We start from the raw sequence: 19969 nt of genomic DNA, 5'->3' as shown, positions 1-19969 counted from the left end.
AAGAAAGAAAGAAAGAAAGAGAAGGGAAGTAACTAGGAATCACACCAAAGAAGGACCAAATGCTGGAGAGAAATTCTTCCATTTTGTAACTCCATGATTAGTATCCAAAGTAAATATGTTGCTAAGATCTCTGGCCTAGGAAGTATGAAGGGGAATAAGAAATGGAGGACCTATGGTAAGAGAGGGGCATAGGATTGAGAGAGCTAATGGCGAAAAGTACATCTAGAATTGAAATGCTTTTGATGGACACTATGGAAACCTAGTGTGGTGGAAACTTCATCTAATATGTGAAGGCATTGGTGTCTGTCCTAGTGGACATCTCTTGTCAGCAAAGGAAGGGCCATGCTCTGAAGCTCAGTTTCATCCAATCGAGTTGTTGGATCAAGGATCCTGTGGATGTCCCATAGAACAGAGTATGTTGCCCAGACAAGGGTAGATCTTCACAAATGAACCACAAGACTCAATTTCTGAAGAAAACACCCACACAACTCACTGAACATGGAGAGGTCAAGCTAAAACATGGATAACATCAAAAGGTTTTCTTTAGAATTCCAAAAGATAATAGTGAAACCAACCCAACCACAAAAACTTAGATGTATCATCTGTACAGCCAGCAAATTATAGAGGAATAAGCATGGCCCTAACCCTGTGGAAGTAAGTACTTGATGTATGATTTGACTTAAAGACTATTCCAAAGTATCCACACCTGAAACTGCACGGCTGACCCAGCACCAGAGTATAGATAACACTCAGACCTACACTAAATCCTCATCCTACTTATCTAAAAACAAACAAAAAACCAAAGCAAACCAAATAAAACCAAACCAAACCAAACAAAACAAACAAACTAACAAACACTTGGAGGTAGTGTCTTATGATGATGTGCATATCAACTTCACTCAGGAAGAGTGAGTTTTGCTGAACACTTCTCAGAAGAGTCGCAACAAAGGTGTGATACTAGAAACCTATAGAAATCTCAAAGCTATAGATTACATTTGGGAAGAACATACTATTGAAGACCATTTTTAATGTTCTAGAAATCATGGATGCTACCTGTCTCCTAATGCTGCTTCCAGAGATTTGCTTCCAGAACAGCTTCAGAACTTGCTGCTGACTCAGTATGGACTCAGTCCATCCAGTCTTTCAGACAGATAACTGAATTTCAGTCAAACCCTGAGTCTTCTAAGTATGCAGAGACTGGAAAAATAAATGCTAAAGCTAGCTTTCTTAATTCTAACATTTTTTCCCTAATTTTCCTACCCCTCCCAAACCTTTAAACATTGCATTGCCCCAATTAGCAGAAAGACATTGTGGAGAGTTGTCAGTCTGATCCCTTACATTTGGGTGTCTGACTGTGGTTAGTTTATAAATTATGGTTAGGTTGTCATTTTAAGGGATAATTTGGAAATGGTTTTAATTTTAAACACAGAAGAAATATATGAGATGGGTCACTGAGTAAGCATTGTATAGCAATAAAATTACATTGATAGGAATCTTTGCATTTATTTGTTGCAAATTTGATGTTATTATTTCTTGTGTTGATAGAGAATTTATATATTGATAGAGACTTTGGATTTTCATTGGTATAAATCTAAGTATATTGATACAGATTTTGAAATTAGTATGGTTACTCTTAGATAGACATTGTGGCTCTGCAATTCATTTAAGAAAATCAGCCTCTGACCCAGTCCTTCTATAGCTGCTATTACAAAGTGCTTGAAATCATTAAGTTATACAATTGAAGTGCCAGGTAGTAAATACATGGTTATATTAGATTCTGCTTTAATTATAATAAAGTGTTTTTAATATAATTCAAATAGAAATAGCCAAGCTTAGACAAGGCTTGGCAGTTCAGATATACTGTCTGGATTTTCTTAAAAGACATCAGAAATCCACAGAATCTGGCATTTGTAACCATTTCATTATTATTGGAATTTTGATTAATACACAAGTCACCTCATGATGACACCCATGTCTTGTTTCAAAGAAGATATTGAGCACCATAACCTCTATATGGAGTTTCTCTAGTTTTGAAAAGATATACACTGGGCAAGAATTGCCCTAATTCATCTACAGACAAAAAATTCTGTCAAAGAAAGGACACTAGATACAGAATAGTCTATAGCTTAGGTCTGCCAAGGCAGAGTGAACTCGTCCTTCATAACGTTTCTGTCAGATGATTGTGTTCCAAGAGGCTGAAGACAGTTGATCCAACATTTTGAGGAATAGAGGACTGTATATGTAGTAGGCTGACTCTACAAGTTTTGTAAACTATGCTTTTTGCTTCCTATAAATGAAGTCTTTCTTGGAAGTCTGATGTGGTTGAAGACTTGTTATAGTCTCAAAATTAAATTTAACGTTGTTTATCATTGAGGAAGATGATTTAGATTTGAAAGAATGGGTTTCAGATGGTAACACAAATCAAAATTAAAACATAATTCAGGTATAGAATTTTAAACTCTTTAAGCTGGGATAGATGTTAGAGTAATGTACATATATTGACAAAATTGATGGACTGGATATAATTAGTATATATCATATCTTATAGTTTACATAACACTTATTACTATATTAAGTGTACATCTCAGAGAAAAAACCAAATGAACAAAAAGGGTGACATATTGTGGATTTGCTCTAATTCTACTCGTGTTAAATCAGTCCCCAAATTGCACGAGGATCACACATTTGAGATGCTGTGGATTCCTATCCTCAGCTGGATCTATATGGTACACTTGCACACCATCGTCAGGGAGTAGATGGAATTAACCAATTACCATTACACCCAATTTTGTCTATTGGTCATTTTTCAATAAATAAGAAAATAAGCACATCGGAGAGAAACCCTACAGATGGAATTAATGTGATAAGGCCTTTTTACAACACAATTTTCCACAAATACATAACACATAACAGGAATCCTGTGAATAAGCAAATGGTAAGTCTTTTTCATGTAGCCGTATTCTCAAATACCATGAAAAAAAGTCATACTGCAGAAGAAACCATATTTCTAGTCAGTGTAGTAACATTTTGCACTTTAAGGTTTCTTTATACAAGAGTAAAATGTTTAGTGTATAATCAATGTTAAATTATTTCCATATCACAGTAATCTTTGAGGACTTAAGGAACAACACTGAAGGGAATCTATGACTATAAAGGATTTTGTAGAATCTATAGCCAAAATACAAGATTATTTTTCAGGAGAAAAACTATGTCAACAATCTATTCAAGCTGTATAATGTGTTGCTCCTTTATATTTTGTTTGAAATTGTAATCATATTTCTCTTTAATTATATAAAATTTCTCAACTAAGTGTCAGTCTTTAAAAAAAGAAATTCATAAGTATGTTCTGTTATATTTTATTTTTATTTTAGCCCATCTTTAAATTTTGTGTTATATTCTGAGATTACAACTGTTCTGCTCTTTCTATTTTCTTTATTTTTATATTATTTGACAATTTCATGTGTGTATGGTGCATTCTATGTAGACTCAAACTTTCTATACTCATCTATTTCCTCTTATCCCTGTCGATTCCTCCTACTTTCCCTATCATTCCCTTTCTGACATTCTCGTTCTTATGTTTTGTCCTTATGTGAGAATCTAAAAATAAGTACGATGACAGTAATACAACTAACACAGACTGTCACAAAACATGTAAAAATCAACTTCAGAGGTTTCCACTGCAAATTATTAAATGTTGTTAGAAGAACTAAATAAATAAGCAATAAGACCCTATATAACAATGATGGCTTTGAGGCAGGTTTGATAGAAGTCACCCTTAATACTATCAAATATTGTTGTACAAAAACATAATACTTGTTCAAAAAAAATAACAACATCTCACAGCTTTAAAAAATACCAAACAAACTAGAACACTATGATCATTTAGGAAAGATCTTTGTGACTATATTAATATTAATTGCTATCATGATGTGTAGATTGATATATGACATCTTGCCTAATTATACTATTTTTTTAAATGACAAGTTATACTTGAATATATTAACATATTTATTTTTTATCGATTAAAGGTAAGAATTTAAAACTTGCATGTGTCATGTAGGCACAAATTGCAGCATTGCTTTTAGTGTATGGAGTGGTTTTGTCCTGGTACTTAACATAATTTTTACTTATTTTTAATATGATTGCTCATTTTATATACTCTTGAAAGCATCATTATCTATATGATTTATAAGGATATATAATAATTATTAGTGCAACATTAAAAATGAAGATGGATGAAACCAAAAAAATTCATGCCCTGTCTTTCCATTAGTTTTATGTTTAGATATTTTCCAATCATTATAAAGAATATTCTAGATGATATGGTGGCCTAGTTGAAAATTCTCTAACAAATATTAGCTCATGTTAAAAACAGGGATGGTGGAACATGGAAATATATGATAAATATTGAAAGGTGAATATTTAGAAGACACAAAGTGGAAGGACTCATTACTTTGATATGAGCAGAAAATATTTGAATTGGCATGCCCTCTCCAAGGAGTTCAGGAAGTCCAAAGATGTTGCCCTTTTCTTCCCTATGAAGTAGAAAATTTACTCTAGGATTCTGAAAGGTCAAGTGTAGTCTTATCCTTATTTTCTCTGAGTCTGATAACGATTCACAAGCTTCAGCCATCTTTCAGTTGATTTTTTTAGGAAAGATTCTTACTAGTCCCTGTAATTACTTGTCAATCTCAAATGAAATTTCAAAAGGATTTAAAATTTTTAAGATTAATATTCCCTCTGAGGAACATTATAAGTGATTAGATATCTTTATTTGGTTTTTAATTTGTCATTATTTCAAATGTTCATGAGAACCATATTTAATGAGTCTGTCTGTCTGTCTGTCTGACTGTATGTATATATGTACGTATACGTGTATGTATGTTTGTATATAAATAATTAGCACTTTTTGGAGTGTGTGTGTGTTTCTGGTATGTTTGTAGGATGTTGTATTGGTATGGTGTGAGAGTGTTTGTATGTGTATATATGTATATATGTGGGACATGTATGTATGTGTCTCTGTGTGTATGTGTTTGTGTGTATGTGGGTATGTGTGTACATGTTTTTGTATCTGGTTGCAATGCCCATGTTAAATAGCACAAGTATGGAAATAAGACAATATTTAGATGTCTGTCCTAGAATTTCCACCTGTTTACTGTTTTAAAAATTGGGATTTAATAGCTTTGATTATGAGTATTTTAGGTGCATATAAAATTTCATAATATAATCATTCCTATTTGCTTCTTCACACCAATAATTGGCCCCATTTCATCATCAGAATTTTTCACCAAATTCTAAAGTTGATGTGAGACTATCTATGAGATTGTATTCACCTGCTGACACCTAAAGCCCTTACTTTTGTAATAGATACTCACTTCCAGTGTCATATAGTATATGATTTTTGATATGGTTGTTAATTGTATCTACTGGTAAAGTATCAGGAAGCATGTTTTCATACAGAGTTTTAATAAGAGTAGTGTTACAGATTAGCCTACTGTTATTTCTCTAGATGGTAGTGAGGCTGAGTTGTATTTATAAAAGAGGCAAAAGATTTTTGTATTTTGAACAGAGTGTTTTAGAATGAGAAATATCTTCTATGTAATATCCTACTGATAATATATTTATTTATTTGAAGAAAGATAACATTGGCATATTTAAAATCTGTGATTTTTTATTTTCTCAACTGATTTCCTGTCATAACATAACATATGAATATCTATGTTAAGAATTTAAAAATTCATATGAAGTTGCAATTTAAATTAGTTAAATCAGAGTTCAGAATCTTCTCCTGTATAATGAAGCTTGGTAGATAATACTCAATTCGGCCAAGTACAAAAATCTCAATCAACTTAACAAGTCAAAGCATCATGGCCAATTTTTGTTTACAAATGAGGCACACAATACAACAAATAAGAAACTCAAATAATAAGACTTAACCATCAAAAGCTCTCAGATAAGAATTACTGGACTATGAATCCTACATCTGGTTTGAGGACATTCCAGGATAAAAATATCACAGAAAGTTAGTCTTTAAGGATACCATCGTATCTTCAAAGCTGAAGTTCAACTGCTCTAAAAGATATGGCTAGTGAAGTTTTAGGGGAGATATTAGTTTACGAGGACTCCAGAAGTGGTTGTTGTTGATAAAGGAGCTGTGATTTGAAATCTAAATATGAAGGCTGTTTTATTTAACAAAGGCCTGTCTCTAAGAAAAAGTGCTTTAGGAGTCCCTTATCTGAGATCTTTGAGAATTTAATTGACTTGAATGAGTGTGATCACCTGTCTCTGTCTAACTCTTCATTTCCATGTGAAGAAATGGACATAGGTTTACATGAACACAGCCTACACAAAACTGAGCTTTTCTCTATTCTGTCATAGATGAGAGAGGGTTTTATAGGACAAAGCATATCTGTAGGGAGGCATTGCCATTGTATAGCTGCTGGAGCAGAGGGATTCATTTTATGGGTTTGCCTTGGGATCACTTCATACATATGACAATGTGTTCTACCCAGTTAGCTTACCAACAACAAAACAAAACAAAGAAACAATCAAACCAGTCAACCAACAAATAAAGAAACAAAACAAAGAAAGCAGGGGAGAGACTTATTGGGAAGATAACTTATAGTTAATGGGAGACAGACGTATTGAAGAGAGAGTGAAATGTTACTGTGAACAATGGGAAAATCAATATACTGAATACTTTGTAACTTCAAAGCTTCATAGTTCAAGGCATATGATATTTTTATTCCCATACAATCAGACAACAGTGAGGAAGAGTGAGGGATCCATCTTGACTTTACTGGGAATCTTGCCAGGAAATAATGTGGATTTAAAGAAAGGGCGGTTAGGCTCTTAGTTCTAAAGTGATGCTAATTCCTATCTGCCTGATCCTTCCACTATCTGCCTGATCCTTCCACAGCTAGTACAGAACCCTTTGCTGCCTCTCGCCATTTTTAGTATTTAACAGGAGATACATGAGAGTTTATTGTGTTTATTTACAGCCTCAAATCTCCTTTGTTTGTAGGGTTAACAAAAGAGGTAATAGGACTTAAAAAGAGAGTACTAAGAGCCACAGCAAGTAGGACACCATGAGACTTGTAGTTATATTTAATGGGAAACCAAGGCATCTTTCACTAAATCCAAGAATTCATCCATACAATAGATGACTTTGTGATTAAAATTGTCTCTTTGGTGCCTACCTCTGGTCCCTTGAAGTCTACTGGCCATGAGATTGTAGTTTACTGGGTATACTTGATGATTCTCAGTATAGCAGTTTCTCTGGGACATCATGTTTTTGGACAGGTTTAACTTGTGTTAACATTTTGTACTATTGACTTAGTATTTGCTTTACAGAAGCCTTTCATTTTCATGAGTTCTTGTTTGCAAATTGTTGATTTCAGGACCTGAGCCATTGATATTCTGTTCACAAAGTTGTCTCCTGTACCAAAGAGTTCAAGTTTATTCCCCAACATTCTGTTCTATTGGTTTTACATTGTAGTCTTTGATTTATTTGGACTTGGATTTTGTGCAGGGTGATAAATATGGATCCATTTGCATTCTTCTACTTGAAGACATCCAATTAGACCAGCCCCATTTCTTGAAGATGATTTCTTTTTTTCCATTGTATAATTTTGGCCTGTTTGTCAAACATCAAGTGTCCATAGGTGTGTGGCTTTTTTTTTTTTAATGTGATCAAACTTTCTGTTCCTATACCAATTCCATGCAGTTTTAGTTATTATTGCTCTGTAGTAGACTTTGAAGTCAGGGATGCTGATGCCTCCAGAAGTTATTTTATTATTCATGATTGTTTTAGCTATCCTGGCTCCAAATGTATGTTTCTGAGAGAAATAGTAATAGTAATTTTCTACTCATATGCTATTTTGTTTTGTATAAAAAAATCTTCTGAAGAGATATTGTCTTTAAGGGAAATTAGTAGAGCTTTTATTAAGAGGGCAGACATTTAAAAATTTTGATAATAATGTATAAATGATAGCATCTTAAGAGCTCCTTTTGAGAGTGGGCTGGGAGTCAGCCTAGATCCACTATAAAACAAAACAAAACAAAACAAAACAAACCTGTGCTGGATATATAGGAAAGATAGAAAAACAGCAGTGTGTGAGCTATGGAGACAGGTGCAACTAGAGACATGATGGCGTTAAGAGGAGAGAGAGAAAAGACTGCAATGTACATGCTGACATTGCCCAGTAGGATTTGCAGAGTGATGTAAAGCAGTCTGGAGCTCATACAGACACAGACTCAGCTCCAGAACCTGCTGCCCAGCTGCAGGATTACTGCTGGAGTTGGGAAATGAGGCAAGGTTCACTGTCTGGATTGGACAACCTCGAAGAACCACTGTAGGCCATGATGCTACTTGTGATGGCTTTTCCTAGTTGTCAACATGACTACATCTGAAATGAACTACAAGCCAGAAGTGGAGGGCACAGGTGTGATCCAGATCTTCAGAATGGAAGACACAGGCTTCTGACCTGGATCTTCACATGAAGATCTTGAGACATAATGCCCATGAAAATCTTAGGCTCTGGTAAGGTTGTACATGCCTTTAATCACAGAAGATTGAAGCAAGAAGATCTTTAAGTTCAAGGTCAGCCTGGAACAAAGTAAGTTCCAAACCCAAATGTGGTAGTACACACCTTTAATCTAGTCCATACTTTCTGCTCCAGGACTACAAAAGGACATTGGAAGAAGGAAGACTCACTATAGGTTTCCTGCTTGCACATTTGTTGGAACCTACTTCTTCAAGGATTCCAGCTTATACAGAAGATCAGCTGAATCAACTAGTCCTGTGGGTCTGAGCAGCTGCTGTTGGTGTCTTCAGCCTGTGTTACCACTAAAGCCCGTGTGGATGCCTATGATCAGGACTGTTGTTTGAAGCTATGTTAATGTGTATGGGAGAGCTAGACCACCAATCAGAAGCCCACAGCACTGAGGTATAGGGTAAGGTATAAGCAAGGGAGAACTGGGTCCACTCCCCCAGGCCGGCTCACAGCTTTTCTCAGCTAATAGCTTCTGACTTGGATGGAGGCAGAGAAAGAGTCATCCTTTCTTTGGAGGTTTACCACTTAGAATTTGACAATGCTCCAGTGAAAATATGGACCATATAAAATGAACTTTTTTCCTTTCTGGGAGCAGGGTGAGATTTTTCACTGGAGAATTGGACAATGCTCCAGTGAAAATATGGACCATATAAAATGGACTTTTTTCCTTTCTGGGGGCAGGGTGATGTCATGGGAAAAGTGGGCAAACACAGGAAGACTGGGAGGTGAGCATGATGGTGGGCATGATATGAGATTCTCAAACTATCAATGAAAAATCAAAAATAAGTAATAAACAAATAAATAAAGGGAAGCTAAAAGGATCAAGAAAAAAGTGTTCAATATGAGTGAACAACATGTCACCACATTTTATTAGGAACCAGGTGAATGCTACAGAGGAAGAAGGGGTTATTTAGTTCTTGAGATTTAGCAAATTTCACATGCTATAGTGATTAGCAGATAATTTTGGCTATTGTCCTTATATCCAACTTTATTTTAGAAAGGGTCCTTCATTTGATGCTGAATTCTTCTGCCCCTGACTCACATTTCACAGTGGTATAATTGCCACTAAAGATGAGCTCAAATGATGAATTCACCTCTTAATGCATAATGTGCAACTTTGATGCCTAGTAAGTGTTATATATTTGTAACACATCTGCCTCTTCAAGGGTCGAGTTCCCATGTGACATTAATGGATATTATTGCTGCCAATGCTAGAGAGTGAAACCTCTATCTCTGTATCCCTGTCATATGCTCCAAGGTCTAAATGAGACTACTGTAACCCACTATACTATCAGGATTTCCATATTCTTATGTAATGTACCACTGTTTAAAATTATCAGGTAGATTTGAGATAAATATTTATGTAACTCTCACCCTTATATCAGTGTGCACTGATGGTAGAAGCAGAGTTATGAGAAATAATATCACTATAAAGGATCCATGGCTGACATTTAGCAAAGAAAAAGTCCTGATTAAATTAAGCCATGTACAGGACTAAGAGGTAACCAACACATTGATAGAATATATGCCAAACCAACTCTGGATGACACATTCATTTACAAAATAATGAAAGAGTTGCCATGTGAGGTCGTTGTAATATCGTTGTGCCCACTTTGCCTCTAATTGATAGAACAAACAAAAAAACAGAATTTCAACACCACTTAATACTTGCCTTGAGTAGACTCCTGGACTCACTGCATTTCCAATTTCCTATGGAGACTTGAGAGGTTGACAGCCTGCTGAGTTTGGTTTGCAACTTAATCCAGCTGAAACAAAAGGATGGATCTGTGGGTTTTGCCTATATAATGCAGAGCAGAAAATTAAACTTTGAGCCTTCATAACAAACCTTAGTCTTGGCAAGTTGTAAAACCATATGGAGGGGGTTTTATGGAGATCTTTTAGAAAAATGAAGAACCTCTTTCTCAAGGTGTGTGTGTGTGTCTGTGTGCACTCTATGTTTTACCATAGTTGTTTTTACAACTCTGAGAATACATTATAGGCTATCACCAATATTAGGATGATTGCCCAATAGATACATAAATAATGAAAATAAAACCTTCCGGTGTAATATGTATACCAGCCCAGTCATTTAGAGTTTCCTATCTGTTCTCTTCTTAGTTTCTGAAAATTATTTTTCAGTATTAAGTGGTGTTGAAATTCTGTTTTTTTGTTTGTTTGTTTGAGACAGGGTTTCTCTGTGTATCCCTGGCTGTCCTGGTCATTTTGTAGACCAGGCTGGCCTCGAACTCAGAAATCCACCTGCCTCTGCCTCCTGAGTACTGGGATCAAAGGCATGCACCACCATGCCCGGCTTGAAATTCTGTTTTTATTTTAAGCACTTGCCTTACTGCTTTAGCTCATTTAGTGACAGGTTTTGGTAATTACAGAATCACAGGCTTTAGTAAGTCCACAGCAAGAATATGAGGGGTATCCACTTTTGAACCCCTTATTGTTATTATCTCCACTTGATACTTAGAATAAGGTTGTAATATGTATTGTAAGTGTATTATTAAGGATTACAAACTGTGTAGGATGAACCACAACACTATTACATGAACTAGTGGTTCTCAAGCAGGGATAAATTAACCCCTCTCTCATGAGTGTTCAGCAAGACTTTATTTATCCAAGTGAGGGTTTTGGTACAGACATGCAGCATCAGTATGTAAGGGTGGTAATCAGAACCCTATAACACAATACAGCCTCTAGGAATAAATAATTAAATTTATTTTTAATTTAAATCGATATAATTTAATTGATAGAATTAAATGAATTCTAAATGAATAAATTTAGAAAATAACTTTTTAGAATTAATAAATTGATAGAAGATTGATCTTGACTCAACTATAGTAATAAATATGGCTAATATTTGATTTCTCAAAAAATAGACCATTTTTAACTTTGTATTAAACTAGTAAAATTTATTTTAAAATATACAACTCAGTAATGACATTTTTAAAGTCATCATTAGACACAAATCATTCCATCTCCAAGGTGGCTTCATAGAAAAATTGGGTAGTGTTCCTTCTGTTTCTATTTTGTGGATTAGTTTTAAGAGTATTGGTATTAGGTCTTCTTTAAATTTCTGAAAGAACTCTGCACTAAACCCATTTGGTCCTGGGCTTTTTTGTTTGCTTGTTTGTTTTTGTTTTTGTATTTGTTGTTGTTGTTGGGAGACTTTTAATGACTGCTTCTATTTCTTTAGGGGCTATGGGACTGTTTAGATGGTTTATCTGGTCTGATGCTGATTTTACTTTGTTACCTGGTATCTTTCTAGAAAAGTGTCCATTTCATCCAGATTTTCAGGGGTCTTTTGAATATAGGCTTTTGTAGTAAGATTTGATGATTTCTTTTTGAATTTACCATTTTCTGTTTTTTTTGTTTTGTTTTTTCTACCCTTTTTGTTTTTGATTTTGTTAATTTGGATACTCTATCTGTGCCCTCTGGTTAGTCTGATTAAGGGCTGATCTATCTTGTTGATTTTCTCAGAGAACCAGCTCCTGGTTTTGTTGATTCTTGTACAGTTCTTTTTGTTTCTACTTGGTTGATTTCAGCCCCAAGTTTGATTATTTCCTGCTGTCTACTCCTCTTGGTTATAATTTCTTCCTTTTGTTTTAGAGCTTCTAGGTGTGCTGTTAAGCTAGTAGTGTAAGCTGTGTTGAGTTTCTTTTTGGAGGCACTTAAAGCTGAGTTTTCCTCTTAGCACAGCTTTCATTGTGTCCCATAAATTTGGTATCTTGTGCCTTCATTTTCTTTAAATTCTAAAAAGTCTTTAATTTCTTTATTTCTTCCTTGACCAAGTTATCATTGAGTAGGGCATTGTTCAGCTTCCATGTATATTTGGGCTTTCTGTTGTTTTTGTTGCTATTGAAGACCAGCCTTAGTCCATGGTGACCTGATAGGAACATGGAATTATTTCAATCTTCTTGAACCTGTTGAGGCCTGTCTTGTGACTGATTAGCATGGTCAGTATAGTAGAAGGTATCATGAGGTGCTGAGAAGAAGGTGCTTAGATGACAAATTGGAAGCCCTTGTTACTTTGATATTAGTAGAAAATATTTGGATTGGCATGTCCTCTCCTAGGAGCCCAGGAAGTCCATTGAATTGGCCCTTTCTCCTTCATGACCTAGAAATTTGTCTCTGGGAAGCCAAAAGGGCAAGTGTAGTCTCATGTTTATTTCTTCTTTGTCTGATAATAATTTAAAAGTTTAAGACATCTTTTCTGTAGTTTTTAGGTAAGATGGTATCTAGTCCCTGTAAATCCTATTAAATTTGAGTAAAAATGAAAGGACTTTTAGATTGTTGACATTAATATTCCTTTTTGACACATTTAACTGATAAACATTTTCATTTGGCTTTTAATTTTTCATAGTTTCAAATATTTGTACAGAGCTATAAATTTTACATTGTCTTTCTCTTCTCTCTCTCTCTCTCTCTCTCTCTCTCTCTCTCTCTCTCTCTCTCTCTCTCTCTCTTCATGTTCCTATATTTGGGTACAAAGCCTATGTCCCATAGCACATGTATAGAAATCAGAGGACAACCTTTGAGTGTTTATCCCAGAATTTCCACCTGTGTTCTTTCATAATACTGTTTTAATATATTATTAGAATATTGTATGTGCATATGAAAATTCATGATATAATCATTTCCATATGCTCCTGCACACTGAAACTTATGCCCATTTCATGATCATTATGCTTTACTAACTCTAAGTTGGTGTAGTCAATGAGACTAAACTTACTTACTGTCATCTAAAGATTTTATGTTATTTGAATTCATTCCTACTGTCATACAATTGATGTTTTCAACGGCTTCCTGTTAAGACTGTTTCTTTTCTGGGTGTGATAGGAAGAGGTTGTTGGAGAAGCCTTCAATATTTCTCTTTCTCAATTATGAGTCTGGACTCATCAATACCAAGGCTGCAAAGCTTCCTTGTCCATAAGAGCCTGCAGCAACATGGTTCAAAGAAATATACATGGTTTCCTGATTATATTTTTTAAAAAATAGTTTAAAACAGACCTTCTTAAGGAGAAAAAAAAACCCTTCAAAATAATGGATGTAAAACATCCACTAAGTGGAAACAGGGGGTGTACAAAGGCAAACATGCAAGCTTGTGATCAGTTTGCTTTCTCCACCTTATATAGTTTGTGATCCCATGCCCATGGAACAGTCCTGCCAACAATCAATATGAGTTTTCCCACATCAACTAATGTAGCTAAAATAATCCTACACATGCATGCCAAAGGCTTGTAATCTGCATAACTCTGGATTCTGTCACATTGATCATTAACACTGACTATCATGGCTTATTACATCCATTAATTCTGACATGTTGAAACATTCTTGCTTCTTTGGAATGAAACCAACTGAATTATACTATACTTTTTTTTTTTTTGATCTGTTGTTGCTGAATTTAGTTTGCAAACATTCTATACCAGAAAATCTTGCTGAGTTTGTCAAATGCATTGGATCTATTTCTCTTGGTGTTGCTTTAAACTATTTTTTTTGAGAATTTCACACATGAGTACTTCCATCTATGTCATTCCTGTCCTTTCAACATTCCTTGTATTTTACTCCCCATCCAAAATTCATAAACTTTCCTCTTTTTAATGAATATATTACTTACTGAGGCCATTTAGCAATGATGCTATGAACATGTGTCAAGCACTATCCATTTGAAAGTGAATGACTTCTGCTGGAGTTCTTCTTTGGAGTACATTGATTCTCCCTCAAGATCCACTCACTCCCTGTAGATTTTCAAAGAGAGATCAGACCCCATGTCACAAATTCACGTGAGCATGTCAACTTGTGGTTTGACTGTGGAGATTCAAGTATTCATATTTTTGAGAGTTTTGTGTGTGTGTGTGTGTGTGTGTGTGTGTGTGTGTGTGTGTGTCTGGAGTATTTCTGTCACATAGAGAGGGAAGAGATGTTTTGGTCCTCTGGCTCTGAAAATCATTCTTTCCTTAATTTTGTCTGAGTCTTAAAATTATGTAGTGGTTATATTAAAAATGTATCAATTAAGGTTAGGCACCTGATGGATAGTTCTCTGCATTCTGACAAGTTTTGGATCTCTTTTATAGTCTCACCATCTGTTGCAGCAACATTCAACTTTAATCAGGGATGATATTATATTCATTAGTGAGTATAAAAATAATTATTTAGCATGTAACTATATATGTTAGGCAAATGCTAATTCTATGTTCCCTTCTCATGTCTATCTATGATCTCTAGAACCATGAGGAGTTGGCTAAGGTATATTGCAAGATATGAATTACCCCCACCAACTCTACCTTATGACCCTTTAGACAGCTATTGATTAATACCAATATAAAAGTGTCAGTATTGGATTGCTGGGCATACCTTGCTTAACCAGTCATTATTGTGATTTAACAGCTATGTAGCTAGATAGGACAATCATTTTTTTTTCAACAATTTGTGGCTTACATAACACTTCCCTATGCCATGAAAAAAAGTACTCAGAGAGAACACTGCCAAGTTTAGTTACAGATCAATTCCTTCAAGTTCCGTGTACAAAGAACATGATGTCTGCGGAAATATAAATCCTTTTTACTATCTGAAAGTCACCCATGCAGTGACAAGAGCCTATATTGTTTAGAGAGTCAACTGTATTCCTCCAAGTACCTGAGAGAAGGTTTTCTATGACCGAAAGTGGCATTTTCCTTAAGTAGTTCATGGCCATTGTTACAAGCATCAAAACCTCATTTAAATGGAACTCTATTAAATATATTTGTACATATATACCTATGTGTATGTTGTATGTATGATTTGTCCACACTGTGTGGTGGTTTGAATATCAATTTCCTACACAGGCTCTAAATTATGAACTCTTGGTTCCCAGTTGGTGGTGCTGACTGGGGAGGTCTTTAAAGTATGCTATTTATGGAGAAGAAAGTAGCCACTAAGACCAGGATTCGAAGTAGCCATGAGTGGCATCATTGCAGTGATCTTTACTTGACTCTTGCTTGACTTCATCCTCAATGCCTGTTGCCTCTGCTTTGCCATCATGGACTCTTGTGTCTTTTTAATTCCAAATCCTAATAAACTGCTTTTGTGTAAGTTGCCTTGATGGTGGCATTTTACCACTAAGATAGAAAGTAATGAATATGTATTCTAATAAACCACTTGTGTTTATTTTTAAGTGAATACATAACATTTTGTTTTTTATTTCCAAGGATACCTCAATTGAGGATGAGTTTTTTTTTTCTAGTTCCATCCATTTGACTATGCATTTCATAATGTCATTTAAAAAATGATTGAGTAGTACTCCAATGTGTAAATGGACCACATTTTCTTTATCCATTCTTTGATTAAGGGACATATAGACTGTATTCTGTTTCCAAAAATAATGAATAAAACTGCTATGAAAATGCTTGATTGTGGTAGGATAGAGCAATCCAGAGAGGCAAATAACAAAGAGTGCTATTGGGATGATGTATGAATCTACCTGGGAAGCAGAAATAGAATTGATTTTGTGGGTGGTCTGGGGACAGGTTGTAATAGTAACAATATCAGGATGGAAGTGTGGAGGGAGACAGTACTGGAAGAGACTAATGGAGCTGAGAAGCCTTTGGAAGGGTGTGGTATAAAAACAGTGCAGTGGAGACTTACTGGAATTTATGAAAGTTGCCTATTTGCAACCATGCAAGGCTTCTAATTGTGGAACTGGGACACAACCCAGTCACAAAACCTTTAACCTACAACTTGTTGTGCCTGCAAGATACACTGGGGTAATGGTGGTGAAGATGTTGTGGGAGTGGGAAACAAATTACTAATCCAGTTTGAGGTTTATATCATGAGGATTTGTTTTTTTTGTTGTTGTTGTTGTTGAACAGGCTGGCTTCGAACTCAGAAATCTGCCTGCTTCTCCCTCCCAAGTGCTGGGATTAAAGGTGTGTGCCACCATGCCGGGCTATCATAAGGGTAATACCATGCCTGGTACTGCTGGAAGGGCCAGTAACCAGAGTCTGGGTATCTGAGAAACCTTATATAAAACCAAAAGTTGGCAAAACAAACAACTCAACAGCATAGTAAAGCATAGCAAGAAGAGAACAGAGTAGAACAGAACAGAAAAGTCAAGCAAATGTCCTAATTATATTTGGCTGTACTCCCAAACAGGAGACTTGTTCAATCATAATAAGAATAATTACATTCAGCAGTTGATGGGCGCAGATGCTGGGGCACACAGACAGATATTAGGCAGAGGTAGAACTGGGGGAACACAGCAAAAGAGGAAGAAAATGGACTTTAGGATCCAGAGGTACCAAGGACACAAGAACACTGCACACAGAATCAACTGAATAGCACTCACAGGGACTCATAGAAAGCGAAGCCTACCTGGAGGAAATGGTCAGTGGGGATCTGTCTTTAAAGGATATACCTTGTCTCTGATCTCTTCTCAGTATCTTCTTCCTAGTTATTGTGAGGATAGCATCCTCTACTGTGCCTGACCACTCTGACCTTCTTCCTTGCCAGCATCCTAAGAACAATGGGGCCAGTAAGCGGTAAACTGGAACCTTGGGAGCCTCCGGGCATGATTTTGCTTCTTTGTTTATGTCAGATAAATTGTTCCAGTCACAAAATGACTAACTCAAAATGCTGACACTAAATCTGCCTTTTTCCATTTTCATATTCTGTTCGCTCTTTATTCATTTACTTGGAATTATCCTTTTATTAATTGACATGCAAAATTGAAAATTAACATGCAAATTGAAAGCAAAGCACGAATCATAGAGCATTATGATTCTGAAATAAGTCCTCTGCATCTTGGTTGGGTAGATTGGTGTTCTTATAGATCTCCTAACAGTGGAAATGGGAGTGTCTCTAACTCTTGTGCCTGATCTTGGGACCATTTTCTCCTACTGGATTACCTTACCTAGTCTGTACTGCTGTCACAATTTACTATATGATTCAGGAGTAAATTAAAACCATATATATTATTGATGAATTAGTCTGTCCCCACTGCCTTTCCTCTGGCATTACTTTTCTCTACCCATCCTGTTCAAGTACCCAAAGATTCCTACTAACATTTTCTTAGTACCTGCATCATCCTATGCCCCACTACAGAGCTCCTTGTTCCTTGTCTTCATGGTTCCCTTCTACTTTCCTAGCTTCTCTTGTTATTTCAAGTTATATACTGAAATCTAAAGATTTGGAATTACTAACTATAGATGAGAAAATATGTTGGTATTTGTCTTTCTGGGTCATAATTTATCTCATTCATCATATATTTTACAGTTTCATCCACTATCTTCAAAATTCATGATTTCAATTGCCTTACAGCCAAATAAAATTCCATTGTATGGACATACCATACCTAAAGATCTTTTTGATAACTTCAGTGATCTATGTAATATTTTAAAAGACAGCTGTATTTCTATGTGGTTCTATATTTTCTATACATTTTAGGCCTGCTGTTATTTAGCTAGAAGGTAACAAGGTGGAGTTGTATTTATATAAAAGGCAAAAGATTTTTCCATTCTGAACATTATATGAGCTATGTTTTAGAATGAGAAGTATCATCTATGTAATATAGTCTTACTGATAAAAACACATTGCTTCATATTTATTTTAAAGAAAACTGCTGTTAGCAGATTAAAAATCTTTAATTTTTACTTCCACATTTTGTTTCCTTTCATAACACAACACAACATGTGAATATCCATGTCCAAAATTTTAAAATGCACATGAAGTTACAGTTTAAAGTGGACATTAAATCAGAGTTCATAGTTCTCCTGTGTATTGAAGCTTGGTAGATAATATAGTAGATAATACTCAGCTCGGCCAAGTACAAAATCTCAATACACTTAAAAAGTCAAAACATCATGGTCAATTTTTGTCTACAAATGGGTCACAGGATACAGAGAATAACAAATTTAAATAACAAGTCCACCATCAAAAGCTTTAAGAGAAGAAGTACTATACTATGAATGCTACATCGTGTTTGAGGACTCTCCAGGATAAAAATATCAAGGAGAGTTTGTCTTTGAGGAGAACCCTACACTTACAAAGCTGACATTCAAGGGCTCTAAAAGACATGTCTAGTGAAGTTGTAGGGGCAGTTTTAGTTTACCAGAGCTCCAGAACTGGTTGTTTTTGGTGAAGGAGCAGCCATTTGAAATCTAAATATAAAGGCTCTTCTATTTACAGAGGCCTGTCTCCAAGAACAATTTCTTCAGAAGCCCCTTATCTGCGGTTTGTAAGAACTTAACTGACTTGAATGAATGTGAACACCCAGCTCAGCCTTACTCTTCCATGTGCAGAAATGGACATAGGTTTGCATAAACACAGCTTGCAGAAGACTGAGTTTGTCTCCATTCAGTCATAGATTAGAGAAGGTCTTCAAGAGAAGCTTATGTGTAGGGAGGCATGGGCATTGGATAGCTTCTGGAGCAGGGGAAGTCATTTTCTTCAGTAGCTTAGTCACTGGTGATTTGCCTTGTTCCAGGAATAACTTCATACATATGACCATGTGTTATACCCAGTGAGCTTCCAACATGAAAACAAAACAAAACAAAACAAAACAAAACAAAACAAAACAAAACAAAACAAAACAAAATTCCAATCAAACACAAAAACCAACAAACCAAAATAGCAGGAGAGAGACTTATTGGGAAGATAACTTATTTTTCATGGGAGAGAGAGGTAATAAAGAGAGACTGAAATGTGAATGAACAATGGGAAAACTTTTCATGAGCATCTCTTTCTTTGGGTAATGGAAGTTTTCTCTTATAATTTTCTTGATGATATTTACTTGCCTTTTAAATAGGGAATCTTACCTCTCTTTTTTTTATTAGATATTTTTTCATTACATTCCAAATGCTGTTAGATCAAGTGGGGAAACCCCCACCCAATTCCCAATTCAGCGTGTACCCAAAAAATCACGAAGGACCATCTCTTGATGTAATTACATGAGGGCGTTTAATTACGGAGCTCCGGACCGACATGCATCCCACACAGGAGAAAGCTAGGGGTTTTTATGGTGTAAGGGGCTTAGGGGTGTGGAATTCAGCCTAGCAACACACTATTGGCTTATTCAAACATTAACAGAAAGATTACAAAGATCAGGACTTTGTTCCTGTGGGCTGGGGGCTTATCTTTGTTCACATAGCAACCAGTTGATGTATGACTTTACCCAGTGCCAAGGGGCAATAGACAGAGGGGAGATTTGGCCAGATGGTGTTGACTCAGATAATATAGCCCTGCTGTTCCTTGCATACCTTTTCATCTTTACAGTCAAGATGTTCTTAGGAATGCCTTAACAACAGCCCTGCCCTGGCATGCCTGGGGGCTGTTCTGCTTTGTTCTCAGTCCCAGGCTGGGGAAGTGGGCTCCTAAACAACTCACAAGTTATGATATTTCATCTTCCTTTATTCCCCTCTTCTTCTACTAAGTAA

The 19969-nt window shown here is 35.7% G+C and overlaps 1 pseudogene; it reads left to right on the top strand.

The window, feature by feature from the left end:
- LOC110312250 overlaps positions 1 to 1155 on the top strand; it is a 2116-nt pseudogene extending 961 nt beyond the window's left edge.
- The last annotated feature ends 18814 nt before the right edge of the window (positions 1156 to 19969 follow it).

This window comes from Mus caroli, chromosome 17 (genome assembly GCF_900094665.2).
Source record: "Mus caroli chromosome 17, CAROLI_EIJ_v1.1, whole genome shotgun sequence".
Taxonomy (NCBI): Eukaryota; Metazoa; Chordata; class Mammalia; order Rodentia; family Muridae; genus Mus; species Mus caroli.
The sequence above is the reverse complement of the archived record's forward strand: the minus strand, read 5'-3'. Positions and strand labels throughout refer to the sequence as shown.